This window comes from Thermobia domestica, chromosome 11, assembly GCF_964235325.1.
Source record: "Thermobia domestica chromosome 11, izTheDome1.hap1.1, whole genome shotgun sequence".
Lineage (NCBI taxonomy): Eukaryota > Metazoa > Arthropoda > Insecta > Zygentoma > Lepismatidae > Thermobia > Thermobia domestica.
The window spans coordinates 261,753,126-261,767,344 of record NC_137464.1 but is presented as its reverse complement, the minus strand read 5'-3'; the positions used below and the strand labels follow the sequence as shown (position 1 = coordinate 261,767,344).

At 35.6% G+C, this 14,219-nt stretch overlaps 1 protein-coding gene across 3 annotated transcripts in view; it reads left to right on the top strand.

The window, feature by feature from the left end:
* Window positions 1-5,649: 5,649 nt before the first annotated feature.
* The window catches only part of LOC145665010 (klaroid protein-like), a 168,294-nt gene continuing 159,724 nt past the window's right edge, over window positions 5,650-14,219 (top strand). The window contains exon 1 of one of the 3 annotated variants that reach the window (XM_081732200.1): window positions 5,650-6,129. The gene's annotated coding sequence lies outside the window, so the exon portion shown is untranslated. The remainder of the gene's footprint in view (window positions 6,130-14,219) is intronic. The other 2 variants (XM_081732197.1, XM_081732199.1) reach the window with 2 other exon arrangements.

Genomic DNA, 14,219 nt, shown 5'->3' with positions numbered 1-14,219 from the left:
ATATAGAAATTTACATGGTTTTTTTGGAGTCTACAATTTATACAAAGGCTAGTACGGAATAAGACGCTAGGTGAGCGATTCCTGGGGCTTCTGTACGAGGTCATAATGAAAAGTGATGCCTCATTTTTTTTGTAGGTTGTAAATGATAATTTGATTGACAGTGCCATTGCATTATAGTAATGACACTTTCCTCTTGATAAGCTGCAGATTTTAAAATGGTCGCTATTAAAATACAGGTGTTGTGTAACAATTTATTGAATATTTTAAGTCTTCTTTGTTTCATTATATCTAATAAAAACCTAAAATGTAATGTTGTAGAACAAATAATATAGAGTATTTTTTTTTAAGAGTTCATGAAAATTGTACTTATAGTGAAATTATCAGTTAGGACTTGGTGTCTCATTCCGTAATGGATAGCGTCAACACAACGCAAAATTTGGTTTTGGTTTGCGATAATCGACATGGTAGTTATAATCGCTATTTCCATCTTTTGCATTCCGTAAATATTGTGTAAACTGAACGAAATGTGGCCCCGTTTCATCAGATACTAAATGTCTTATTTGTTACGTTGCACATAATACTAAGATAAGAAATTTTATTCCAGATTTAACGATTTTTTTTAAAGATAGCAAAAATACTGTTCTATTAGAAATAATTGTGTACCAATGTCATGTGTATATTAATGTTTTGTATGATAAAAATCGAAATCATTTATAAAAACAGTTTACTCCCCAATGTAATTTCATAAAGAGGACAACACACTGTATAGTTACTTTGGTTTTCTTTCTGTCAATTCTGTTTACTACAGATCAGTACTGGAAATTATTTAGTTAATATAAATGCAGCTACACAGTAAAAATGGCTCTGTGCTAGCTACCCGAATTGTGTTGAGTTTTGACACAAAAGATTCAACTCCAACACACTTCGGAGTTAAGTTTTAAAATAGTAGCCGTTACATTATGACATGACGAGAAGTCATTTTACTAACACAAATTGGTGTTGTTTTATATACAATTGCCAAATAACTACTTTTATAACATTTTCTTCCTTATTAAACGGACTGACTCCTACGAGGGATAATAAAGTGAATCATAAATTAGATACAAGCGGCTACTAGGAGCAAAATATAGTTGGCGACGAAGGGAATTATACTGGAGATAGGAACAACAGATAGTAGCACTTATATTCATGTAAATGTCAGAAAATTCATACGCCCACACAACTATTTTTGTGAAGGATTACAGGAAATATAATGTGTTGTACGCTACTTGGTATATTAAATGTCAAACATACCGCATAAGATTTGTTCATAGCAAAAAGTAAAACTAACACGTATTCTTAATGTCACTATATACTTATAATATCCTTGGAAAGCAATGTGCACGCTTAAAATTACAGTACAGGTGTATCTGTTTGATACAGAGGATTTTGAAGTGGCTGTGAGATCTTTGGTACTTAACAAATACAATCATTCTGACCATTGACGAACAATACGTTTATTAATATTAAAATATATATCTCAGTGGTGTACGTTCACTGTAGCTGGGGTGTTACGAACAGCGATGTTCCTAATTCCACGTTCCTTCGTTCATTCATCTAGTTTTGTAACACTGTTGCGGTGTTATTTTCGCACAGTCTCTGCGACAAATCGGTCACATCAAGCCTTTGTTATCGGCAATACTAAACTCCTTTGTGTTGAAATAACATGGTCCGAGCCAAGATGGTCGAATTTGCCTGTTTTAAATATAATGATCACACTATTAATGTAATAGAGAAGGATAAGCGGCGCATGAATATATTGAAAATGAAAAATAGCATATGAAGATTGTAACAAATAATAAAATTGTCAAATATACTGTGACTACTGGCTCTATTAAAATTGAATTATTTGAAGACCGTCATATTTTGCTGTGTAGGGCAAGGTGGGGCATAATAATCCCTTTAAAATTTCAAGACTACAGAATTGACAAATACCACAGAACTGTAAAGATTTCTGTGCAAATATGTTTCTTGATATTACAATTATCACTAGTAATTGTTTGGACGTTTTAAATCTTAGAAATACCTCGAAATTAACAAATGACTAACGTAATACAAGGGATCATATGCCCAGTAGATATAGGGTAAAATGGTACTCTGTTTTCTATCATGACTTCTTGTTTGTAAATATAGCACAATCAAAATATATTATATATTTTACACTTAAATAGGCCTACATAATTGGATAATTAGAAGTAATTGAACACGAATTAGAAACATAATATGGAAAATACAATAGATATCCCATAGAGCACAACAATTTTTAGAACTTACTGCCATAATGAAGCACACTTAAAATTTTCCCCAACATATTTCCAGTACAGCTTTAATTACAGTTCTCAGTTGTTATAGCAGATGATAACAGGCTAATAGCTCAAAAACATGAACACAGTATATCCAATAACATTTATGGATGCTAGTCTACATAGGTCTAATACAGCTCCAATTGCAGTAACACTTTTCTGGTTGACAACAATCACAAACAAAATAATCGTCCTCGTCATCAACACTGGAACATTAGTCATGAGCCCACTGTTGGCAAACGCAACATCTAATCTATATTACTCTGTGTGCAGAATGTAGAAATGTATCATAACATAGAACGTACAGCGGATTATCGTCCTCAGCTCAGTTTCAGTTACCTCCCTTACGGGAGATTTATAAAGGAAGTCCCGGCCTTAGAGCCTTGTGGACTACGTCACTATATTTGTTTTAATTATAAATTGTTTGAAATAAGAATATGTACTACAATGGTACGAGCCAAGATGGTCGAATTTGCCTGTTTTAAATATAATGATCACAGTATTAATGTAATAGAGAAGGATAAGCGGCGCATGAATATATTGAAAATGAAAAATAGCATATGAAGATTGTAACAAATAATAAAATTGTCAAAAGTAATGAATTGTAAATAGTAAAAATTCAATAAAAAATGAGAGCAAAGCTCCCCAATACTTAGTGTTTACAGCGCCATCTCTTATCCCCTCATTATCGTCCTCAGAAGTGCCGTCAGTTTACAGGCACCTGCTTTCTCTTCTTTTCATCAACATTCCTCTTTTGTAGTTTGTTAACTTATCTTTTCTCTTGTGCTGCCTTTTGTATTATTTCCTCAAGTAATGCATCTTTGGACGGACTACTAGTAAGAATTAAAATATCTCATTTTTGTTTTGTGGTAACTTGTCATCCTTGGATTTTTGGATAGTGCCCGTATGCCAGTACGGCATCAAATGACTTACATCTATCACAAGGGGCACACATTTCACTTGGACTTTGTGCGAGTGGTTCATCGGTGCGGGTGAGTATTTAATATAATCCGAAGGCAAGTAAATGATTTCCATTGTGTGATGTGGGCTAGTAGATTTTTTTCTTGGCTAGTAAAATTTTGTTGCTTATTTGCATCCCTGCCATACAGGTATTGACTTAGTTCTTTCCTTATCTATTCTTAACTTATTTTCACTTATACCTTAAGCTCGGAACAAACCAAAGCAAATAAATGCATTATATTAATAAATTAAAATGCCATACTTGATTGATGCAGATCTGTATACCTACTTTTGGGCCATTCTGTATTAAAAATCCCACACAATTTTATTACACACCAGAAATTATAAGGGAGTCGCTGGCAAGAGGATGTGATAAAATGGGGGTCATGATAGAAATTAGGTTGAAAACCACTGATCTACAGTAGTCAGTCACTACTTGCTTATATTATACGAAAATTGCATATAATTATTATTATCATTATTATTATAATACTCCGCTTAATTTTCTTCTCATTGGGGGGGGGGGCGCGGTGGCTCAGTGGTAGAGCGTTCACCTCTGGTGCTTGGGGTCTCGGGTTCGATCCCAGTCTCCGCCAAGTGAACTTTGAGGTGGACAAACACCGTGCTCGTGGGTTTTCTCGGGGTACTCCCGTTTCCTCCCACTTTCTTCATTCCACCATTTCACTCATCTCTCATTATCACCGTCGTCTTTAGCCTAACCGGCATAATCGTGGGACGTAAAATTCAAAGATTTCATTTTTTCTTTTTATTGTTACCGAGCAAAATTAAATTTAATAAAGTATTGAATATTGTCAAATCGTTTCTGTATCCAGCCTCTGTACGGAGTGATCGCAGTAAACTAAATGGATTTCTAGACACTAACCTTGAAAATATTAGACTACAAAACAATATTAATGAAATGTGTAAAATAATGTACAATTTGAAAAGTGGATTTTAACATCATAACATCATAAAGTTAATTTTCGAAACTTAAATGGCTTCCTTTTTACAGTGGGTCGTTTACTTACGCCACTGTTTTAATCTGTTCTCTTTCTCTTCCAGGGGCGGATCCAGGACGGACTTCTGGGGGAGGCGGTGGGTTGTAATATTGCTACTTAGAGCCACTTTTAAGAGCTCCAAACTCTGGGATGGGATTTATTTATATATATAAAGTAAGAAAATTTCCCCTCCTCGCCCCCTGGATCCGCCACTGTTCTGTTCCCTATTTTCTTACCAAATCCATGTCTATGGTAGCTTGGAAGTTTCCTCATTCGTGGCTAAGCGGTTACATACGTGCCTTTGGCGTGGGACACCCGGGTTCGATTCCCAGTAGGAGCTCATGTGGATTGGATTCCACGTTAATCAGTAGATCCACGTCTCATATATCCTCACTATTGAAAGGGACATTAAACCCAAAATCAACTCAACTCCTTACATTCTAGAATTGAATGTTCTATTATTTTCGTTTATTTTTAATATAATAGGCATTTTGAAAATTTTGTTGTCTTCAGTATTCTAAACCCTACACCTGTCTCAAGACTTTCTGATCTGGCTTTGAATAGTAGACTGTCACATAGGTACGCTCGCAGGATTTTTTCCAGAGTGGAGCAAGAGACTGACACACAAACACAGTCTCAATTACACATAGATTTTGATGCGCGCATCCGCATAGTATATCGTATAAATCAACAGTTATTTACACACATAACCCTTATTAGTTACAGTAAATAAACAACAGTATTATCGTATTTAGTATAAATGAATTAAGTACTATAAAAACTTATGCGAAGGCAAATTAGTATGTTTTAAATTTGATGCGTATTTTCAGGAACTGAATTCCTTTCGAAAATCCGGGAGGTAACTTCCCATCCCTTGCCTCCTGTGCGGGCGGTCATGCTGCTACGTATTTTCCATAATGCATTTTATTTGAATACTTCCCGTTAGATGTTTCTTTTACTTTTTTTTATTCCAATACTTTTGTGCTTTTTTTTAACTCCCCCATTCCTTGTAGTTCACTTCCCTACCTTAGATTATGGGCTGCAGTAATGAGTTAGCAACTCTGCGTCGCATGAACACGTCAAAGCGTACATCACTATAGGTAGTATATGACGTCACTCCTTTTCTGAAAGAGTTTCCGGTGGTGTCAATTTTTACACATAATTAGTATTATTGAGCACAAATATCATTATATATAAAGTGTCCGTTAAAAAGCATATAGAGTAATTTTTTACCTACTACCATAGCAAAACTGACATATCATATAGCTGCTTTTCTAGTCTTGAGTAACTAAATAATAGAGTCTAGTTGGCAACGTCGCAACTTATATCTGGGTTAGCCTTTAGCGTCGTCATTTATTCGCTGACAAGCGGAGAGCGAATACAGAGCTGAGTTTCACGGATAGAAATTCTGTGATTGTTTGCATAATATTGTTGGGCGTGGAAATTAAGTGTGTTTGAACTGAGTCAAGATTTTATTCAGACTTGATAATTATTCAGATAGTATCTATTTTCAGATGAAGATGTGATTAAGTTAAATGTAGTGCGTTGAAAGTTCGTGGAAGTGCAGTGCAGAGATTGCGAAGTTATATTTACTTGTTACTATTGAAAAGTGTGAGTTCTTTTGATGTGATTGAATCATTAATTCACGGCAAGAACAGCATGTAGTAAAAGTATATGAAGTTATTCACTGTAAATAGACGTGCAAGCTAATTTTTTGTATGGATAATGAGATGTCTAAAGATCGATTATATGCGGTAACATTGAATGTGTGATAAATTTGAGGAGGAACTTTACCGGGAAACGTAGTTTCGTTCAAATAGAAGACTCGTGTAAGTATATTATTTATAATGTCTGAAGCCAAAAAACTATAAAGTCTGTGAAGTAATACCATAAACTAAATGAATATTAAACTGTAATGTAGTACTTATACTTTCAGTCTAACTATAGTACGTTAAGGGATTAAAAGTGCGCGGTAAAATAATTCAAAAATAAATAAGTGAGCAAAATAAAAATTCAAGTTCTGTTAGATTTTAAATTCTTTTTAACATGTATTGACAATGTATTTATATGATATAGATTTAAAATTTAAAAATAATTAGATTAATAAAACAGAGAAAAGCACGTACATATTTACAATTATCAGTCAAATTCAAAACTATCTTTTAGTTCACTTATCTTCCTTCAAATGATTCCTTTAGACATTCTGCATTCTTATTTTTCCTGGCGTGTTCCCAAATAATGGGGCAAAATATCACACGAGTCTGTGATTTTCTTCCTTTAACGACTACATATATATTAAAACACCTTTAAGGGTTTAAAGAATAGAATAGGAGGTGCAGGTATAGTTTTGGCGTACCACATTTTGGAAGTTTTACAGGTAAAATTCAATACCTTGGATGAAAAGAAATGTTTATAGGGAACACATTTCGATAGGCGACAGAATTAAATACAAAGTAATACAGCAGTATTTTAGGTTTACAAATGTAGAGTTACTAGTGTAGAATCATTACAAGTGCTTTGCGACGGATGAAATAAGTGAGTGCATATCAGGGTTGTGAAAAATCCAGGTTAAAAAAAAATAACAGTGGGTTTTATTGGGTTTTCTTGGTTAATATTGGGTTTTATTAAATTTTGTACATATATTTAAAACCATATTCCTTCCACTTAAGCATATATGTTCTTCTGTACACACGAAACTATGGAATTCCCTTGTGAGATTGCTAGTTCACTTCTGGCGCGGATTCCTAGTTCGATCCCAGCTCCCGCCAAGTGGACTTTATGGTGGACAACCGTGTGCGTGTGTTTTCTCGGGGTTCTCCCGTTTCCTCCCACTTTCTTCATTCCACCATTTCATTCATTACTCATCATCACCGTCTCCTTTGTCATAATCGTGGGACGTAAAACTCACAGCTTTCATTTCATTTCATTATTATCCATATAATCACAGTCTCCCTTAGCCGTGGTACGTGATCATGAGACATTGAACTAAGCTTAGAAATAACAAATAATATTAATAATAATAATACCCAAGGAATCCGTGAAGTCCCGTTTCGTGAGACACCCTTTGCACCATTGACACTCGCTTTATTTCGATTTCTAGAAAGAAGGAAGTACACATTTTCTAGAGTAACAAAGAGGTCGGTAGTATTACGTAATATAGAATAGGAATAAAATCCCCTCTTACACTTACGATTCAAATCCCTGATCTAGCTGTCCTGAGTTTCAACTAAAGTACGCGGGGCAAATACTGGGATAGTACCTCAAGTTCAAAAGCCAAAGATAAAAAATGTCTTTATTGAATGGATGTTTTTCTAGATTTTTTTTAAAGAACTGAAATGTTGGAAATTGATTTTTCTTTCTCATTTTCAGTTGCCAGTTTGGTTTCTTACAATATATTTTACGATTAAAGGGGTTTTGTAGCATACAATAATTGTACTTTGTTTCACATACTCCATCAGATACGCAAGAAGAATTAAGGAGTTCCACGATCTGATTGTCGTTAGTGTTGAGAAGATAGAGGTGTATCTTAGTAATTTCCTTTTTCAAGTGAAGCGTTCAATTTTTGTAATTAACTGACACATTGAGAAGGATATTTTATCTCTTTATATTAATACCCAAGTATATATCAAACGCAAAGGAAATATAGCTGCATTACTTTTGATTCCATACTAGCTGAAGTGCCCATTCTTTGTACGGAGAGAATTTGACTCAAGGAAAATGTTTGAGCCTCGACTGCTCCTTAGGATACGCATATCAATAAAAGTGTAGTAAGATATTCTATTTCTGGCATGAATTTTTAACCCCTTTTCCCCTTAGGAAAGTTCCCTTCCCCTTCCCTTACGCCCTTTAAGGAAAGTTACATAATAATATCCCAGCTTGAGGTAGGTACTAAATGTCTTCCAAAACTCATTTCAAACTGTTCAGGCCTGTGTTCGAAGTGGAAAAAAAGCAGAGGTGGTATGTTTTATTATGATTTTGACTCAACATACCGGCTATTTAACTATTATCTTGATCACTGAAAAACCAGAGATGGTATGGCATACCACCGCATACCGTCTCACTTCAATCACTGGTTCAAGCATTTCCCATGACGCGATCAGAAACAACAGACAACATTGCTTTCAATGTGAATCATGGAAAATTACCCCCTCCCCCCTTAAAACGAAAATTTTCAGAAAAACTACAACACATGCCAGATTATTTTTAATGAAAAGTTTATAAACCGAGTTTAATCTTCCTAACTTCGCGAGCTCGTGACAGACACACTTTTTTTTTTTTTTCATTAATTTTGAACTTCCTTTACTCCTTCTCCTAGGATGCGCTCTTGAATCAAAGTAATATAAAAATCCCAGCTCAGGGTAGGAACTACTTCTTTATGGTCACAAATTTAATTTCAGACTGCTTAACCGTTTTCCCGTGTGATGCGATCAGAAACAACAGGTAAAATCGCTTTCAAATTATAGAAAAATTTTCCGTTTCCCACTTAAAATGGAAATTCTCAAAAGTACTGGAACACGGGTCCACTTACTTTTAGTGGGAAGTTTACATAAAAAATGTAATCTTCCTAACTTGACAGAATAGAGAGATACTCTAAGATTTTGACCATCCGCTCCCCCCATTTTAATCAAAGTAACCTGATTAAACACCTAGTTCGAAGTACGTGATACCTGCATCCAAACCGTTTTCCCGTGTTGCGCGCGCAAACAAAATTCTTTTCATTTTTATATAATAGATTACAGTTGAACAGTATTACAGCGAATTTGATGGAGCGCAAATAAAATTCATTACCGGTATGAATGATTCCCAAACCTTTTTTTGTTTACAATGGTGTTCTGTTCTGTTCTGGTTGTAAATACATATATTAAGCCAATTTGAATTTAGGCGAACACTAAGAAGTACCATTAAAAGAAAGTAATTATAATCATATTACGATTAATATTTCAATCCAAGTTTTGATGTGTATTTTCTGAGGTTTTTTTTTTTGGGGGGGGGGTTAATGTGGGTTTTTTATATGGATTTTACCCAATAAAACCCACTGGAGAATTTTGGGCTGAGGAAAATTCCAACAACCCTGTTGCATATGAAAGATTGCTCTATTAAATGTTATTCCACCGGCGGCATATTTCTGCACAGCATACAGGACTTGTATTTTATGTTTTAGGATATAGCGTTACAAGTATGAAACCATGACAAGTGCTGTTGAAACCTATATCATTGTCAATACCCACTTCTTTCCACTATCCTCGCTTGCTCACATAACCCCATCGCTGACGTGCCTGTTCCTTCGAACGCGCTACCACGCAGCCCAACAGTTTCGCCCTGCCCTGAATAGGTTACATAGCATTCGTGCTTTTTAGTGACCAACTAGCACAGATTGTTTTTTGCAGTGTAGCTTTTATGCTACGCATCCGGAATTCCTGTTTATAAACAAGTCGTAAAAGAACTGTAATTTTTCGACAATTACTTACAGTGACGGCCTTCAATTTTATCTGCGCCAAGTGAGGGATTTTCAAGTCGCTCAGTCCAAACCTTTTACGGGACAATATGAAGGAAATTTGTGTAAAGAATTATAATTTTTCAACAATGCTCTCTAGTGGTATGTCAAAAGAAAACTTGTTCGGAATAATATTGCTATTCTTTCATAGTACATTCTACACTTTTGATTCCGCGCACTATGCTCAAACAGTTTCAAATGTATTGACTTATGCGTGCATACTATTGTGCCATAAAAAATAATATTAATACGAAGAACACATACCAACTTGTGCTAGGTGACCACTTCAAGCAAAAATTCTATTATGGTCACATCGGGCGGAATGAAGCTGGAGAACTTATTGGCAGGGTTTCGTAGGGAACAGACGCGAAGGAAAGATAGGATACGAAGGAGTATTATTCATGCATAGAAGCACTCACCACCTGTGTTATGGATCCGTATGGGGTACCTCTGTACGAAGCCGGTGTGAAGCGACAGTGAGCAGAAGAAAAGAAAATCTCTGCTAAGCGGTCACTACAAGCAAGTATTTTATCTATTTGGGATTTGGCTAGGACAATGCTCTTGAACCCGCGTGGAAGTATATCTGTAGAGACCAGTCGCGAAGTGACGTTAAACATACGCAGTAATGGCTACTCATTAAAAAAAAATCACCGAAGTGTTCGAGGGAGCCACTAGAAGCAAATATTATATTAGTTCTAGTCAGAGAAGAGCAGAGGTGGTGGGCCCATGTAAGGTAAGTCTGTAGGCAGCAGGGTAGGAGCGGTGTTGATCAAATACAAAAAAGAATATTCATGCGAAAACAATTCATTAATCGCTACTCTAGGACAGCGCTCCGATTTATAAAAGTTTTGAAAATTTACCAGCCAGGAAGGAGTAATTTGCTCGTGTTGTATAGTGTGTTGCCTGATGTACAACGATATCAAATCTTTCTAATGCTGAAGATAGTAGTGCTTATGTGGCATCCTTGTTTATACACATACACATCGTCACTGACGCGCCTGCGTCCTACGGGTGTACTCCTCGCTGCCGTTCGTTCCCCCCCCCCCCTCCCGTGCTGTGCTTAGCTCTGACTTAGTTCGATGGCGTTCGTACTTTTTAGCTGCCATCTAACATAAATTGGTTTGTGGTTTTTACACTTATTTACACGTGAATATAGAGGCCTTTCTGGATTTTTCCCCAACAATCCTTTCTGGGTGGCCACTACAAGGCAAGCAACAAGTGTCGCTATTCCGCGTTTGGGCAGGTCGAAGCGAAATATACACACCTACGTGTTCTACCTCAAAAAGCAGTTCGATTGTGCTTGTGTGTTGTGTTTGCAAGTACAGTATTTTAATGTCGTCTTTGTAGTGTTGCAATCTGCTGTAAGCATTATATTGTTAAGCGCTGAGAGTTGTCAACATGTCTACATCCTGTAGCCTTGTAATGGTTTTAAACTAGTAACCCACAGTACTTTTGTAAATATAAAATACTGCTCTTTGCATTGTGGAGAAATAATCCTCCGGTGGAATTTAATACCGTAGATACTGCTGTTTCATATGCATTTTTAATACAGTGCATTCGACATTGCTTCTGCGAGATTACAGTGTCATTTTATTTCTTGGTTTATACATGTATTCAATGATAACATGCAATTGGTACCTAATTACGTAATACGATAGTTAACAACAAATTATGGAATCAGCACCATAAACTTTATGGTGCTAAGTCTTCGATTTTCTTATTAATTTGATGTTTTGACTTTACAAACTCTAAGTAGCTATAGTCGAATTAACAAATACTGTGAATATAACTGATGCAATTATGTTTTAAACAGTATTTGAAAAGCCCGGGTTTTTTGAAAAAAAAAAAAAAACGATACCACCTGGACCCATATTTTTTTTTTGGGGGGGGGGGGCTTAATTGTTTTTTTTCGAAACATTTCAATGTCTATGGGGTAGAAATGTGATTTATATTTCAAGATTGTCATTGTCACAATTTGCAACAATTTTCTATTCATTGCTGTTTTGAAATAATGGCCACCATATTGAAATTTTGCATTAGATCGCCAAGAAAGCCTATACAGCAAATTTAGAATGTCTCGTGCTTCTACCCTCAACATTTCAGCTTAAAAGGCTGAAAATTGTACTCTTTAGCGTGGATACCCTCTATTTTGAGAAGTGGCCGTCATTTGGAAATTTTACGTTGGATCGGCGCCAAAATATATACAGCGAATTTAGTGTGTCTCGTGCTTCTACTCTGAAAGTTTCAACTTAAAAAACCGAAAATTGCACCCTGTAGTGTGTGTGTGTGGGGGGGGGAGGTACAGGCAGACAAACGAACAAGTGTAGATCGAGTCGTCCCAGGAGCCTCATCTCAGTTACATTCGCGAAATATGAATACCAAATACAGTAGAGCGTCGATTATCCGAAGTAATTGGGGGACATGGGTGTTCGGAAAACTGGTTTGTTCGGATAATCGAACTGTACATGTTTATTTGCCAAAAAGAAGTACTGTACAGTAAATTTATTCATAAAAAGAAGTGTGCTGATTGTTGAAACACAGCGACTGGCGGCTTGGCCGGTCAGCAGCGCCTTATGAAGGCCCCATTAGAAGCAATGTTCCGCCAGCGGTGGCTCAGTGCGGCGACTACTGTGGGAAACTTGGTTTGGGAGTGAGGGGGATGATGAACGGTAGGTAACAAGTGCGAGCGAGTACACAGTTCGGTTAAGCGGTCGTTCGGATAATCGACGCTCTACTGTAAATATTTCAAAATGTCTTAAATGAAATTAAATATCTTCCAGCGTAAAATAGTTTTACTGTTGAAGTATTCACTTCCAATATTTTGTACGTTCAATAACGGGAATTTCGCAAGCACTTTCGGATTGATATCGAATAAGATTAGAAACAGGCTTGGGGTGGGAAAAGCCGTGAAATTGGTTAAGGTATATATATTTTTAAGATCAGGAAGTAAGGAAGACACGGAGTGGTGATTCTCTCACATTGTGCAACACTGAACTGTAGGTTAGAAAATCCTTTCAAACTAAATTAGGAAATATGTTTCGCGTTTTAGTTTTTCAATGTTTTATAATTTTTCATCTTCAATGACATTTGTGTGGACTAGAAGACCTAGCCATATTTCATACCAATTTCTAGGTCACTATGTTCTCAAATTTTATTATTGCATTTTGCTTTACAGCATTTTCTACAATATAAAATTGGATATTTTACTTCTAATAGGCTATAAGCATAATCCTTACATTAATTTCTTTTATAATTATCTCAAGCTAAAGTACGCTAAGTTTTATTATTATTATTATTATTATTATTATTATTATTATTATTATTATTATTATTATTATTATTATTATTATTATTCAGGAGTTTAGAAAGGTCTTAGAAAAGACTTAATTGTTATGTGTTGAATGTTGTGTATACGTAACACGAAAACATCTAATTTGCCCACTTAGTTGTACCAATAATATACTAACAAAAGGCTCAAAAACCCAGGTGGGTTTTTTCAGGTTGGTCCAACTCCCCCCCCAAAAAAAAAGTTTTTTTTTTTTTTCGGGCTGAGTTCACTTGGGCAAACCCTGCCACTAACTTTAATATCTAAAGCTGTCGCAGTCTTTGTAATATGACAATAAGTGCTGTGTATATCCACCCTAAAATAAACCAAGCTGATCATCAAATCTCTTTATTTATAGTAGTTGCAAAAAACCCATCATTTTACAAATCAAACTTAGCATTATTTCCAATTCTTATTATCGCAAATTCATAACTTGTTTGGTACACTCCGCAGCAAAAAACCTGCAACATGAACATGTAAGTTTATTGTGAAACTACGCCTAACAACGCAGGGAATCAACATAACGTTTAAGTGGCATGGATCTCGCCAGGATTTGTTTTTTAATTGTATTTTCCATATGATGTTGTACGCCACAGGAAGGGGTATAAAAAATGCTGTAAAATGACACTTCAATGAGATCTCTAGCTCAATTAGGAGAGCTGCAATTCTAATTTCAAAATTCATTTAACACGCCATTTTGGTGATTTTTTTCAAAGTTTACATAGCCCTATCTTCAATACAGGTGGATACATAAAGTTGAAATGTGGTATTTTTCTTAGTCTATCTAGGGGGTTCTATGTACCAAATTTCATTAAAATCTGAGATGGCGAGGTTAAGTCACTGTGTTGAATTGATATTGAATGACCCTCCTTTAGAAAGTAGGAAGCTTGAATATCCCTTATACAGTACCAAGAAAAAGAATGTGCTGTGCTTACTTTGATATCAACCCTACACTAGTTTGGATCTCATGAACATTCCTCAAAACTCCAAAATTTGAGATAAAGCTCTTTGGATAACTATGCTCTGTATATAATACAAACGTAATAGGACTTGAAGAAAAATTACATTAATTGATACAGATTTCAAACCTCTAGTTTAGA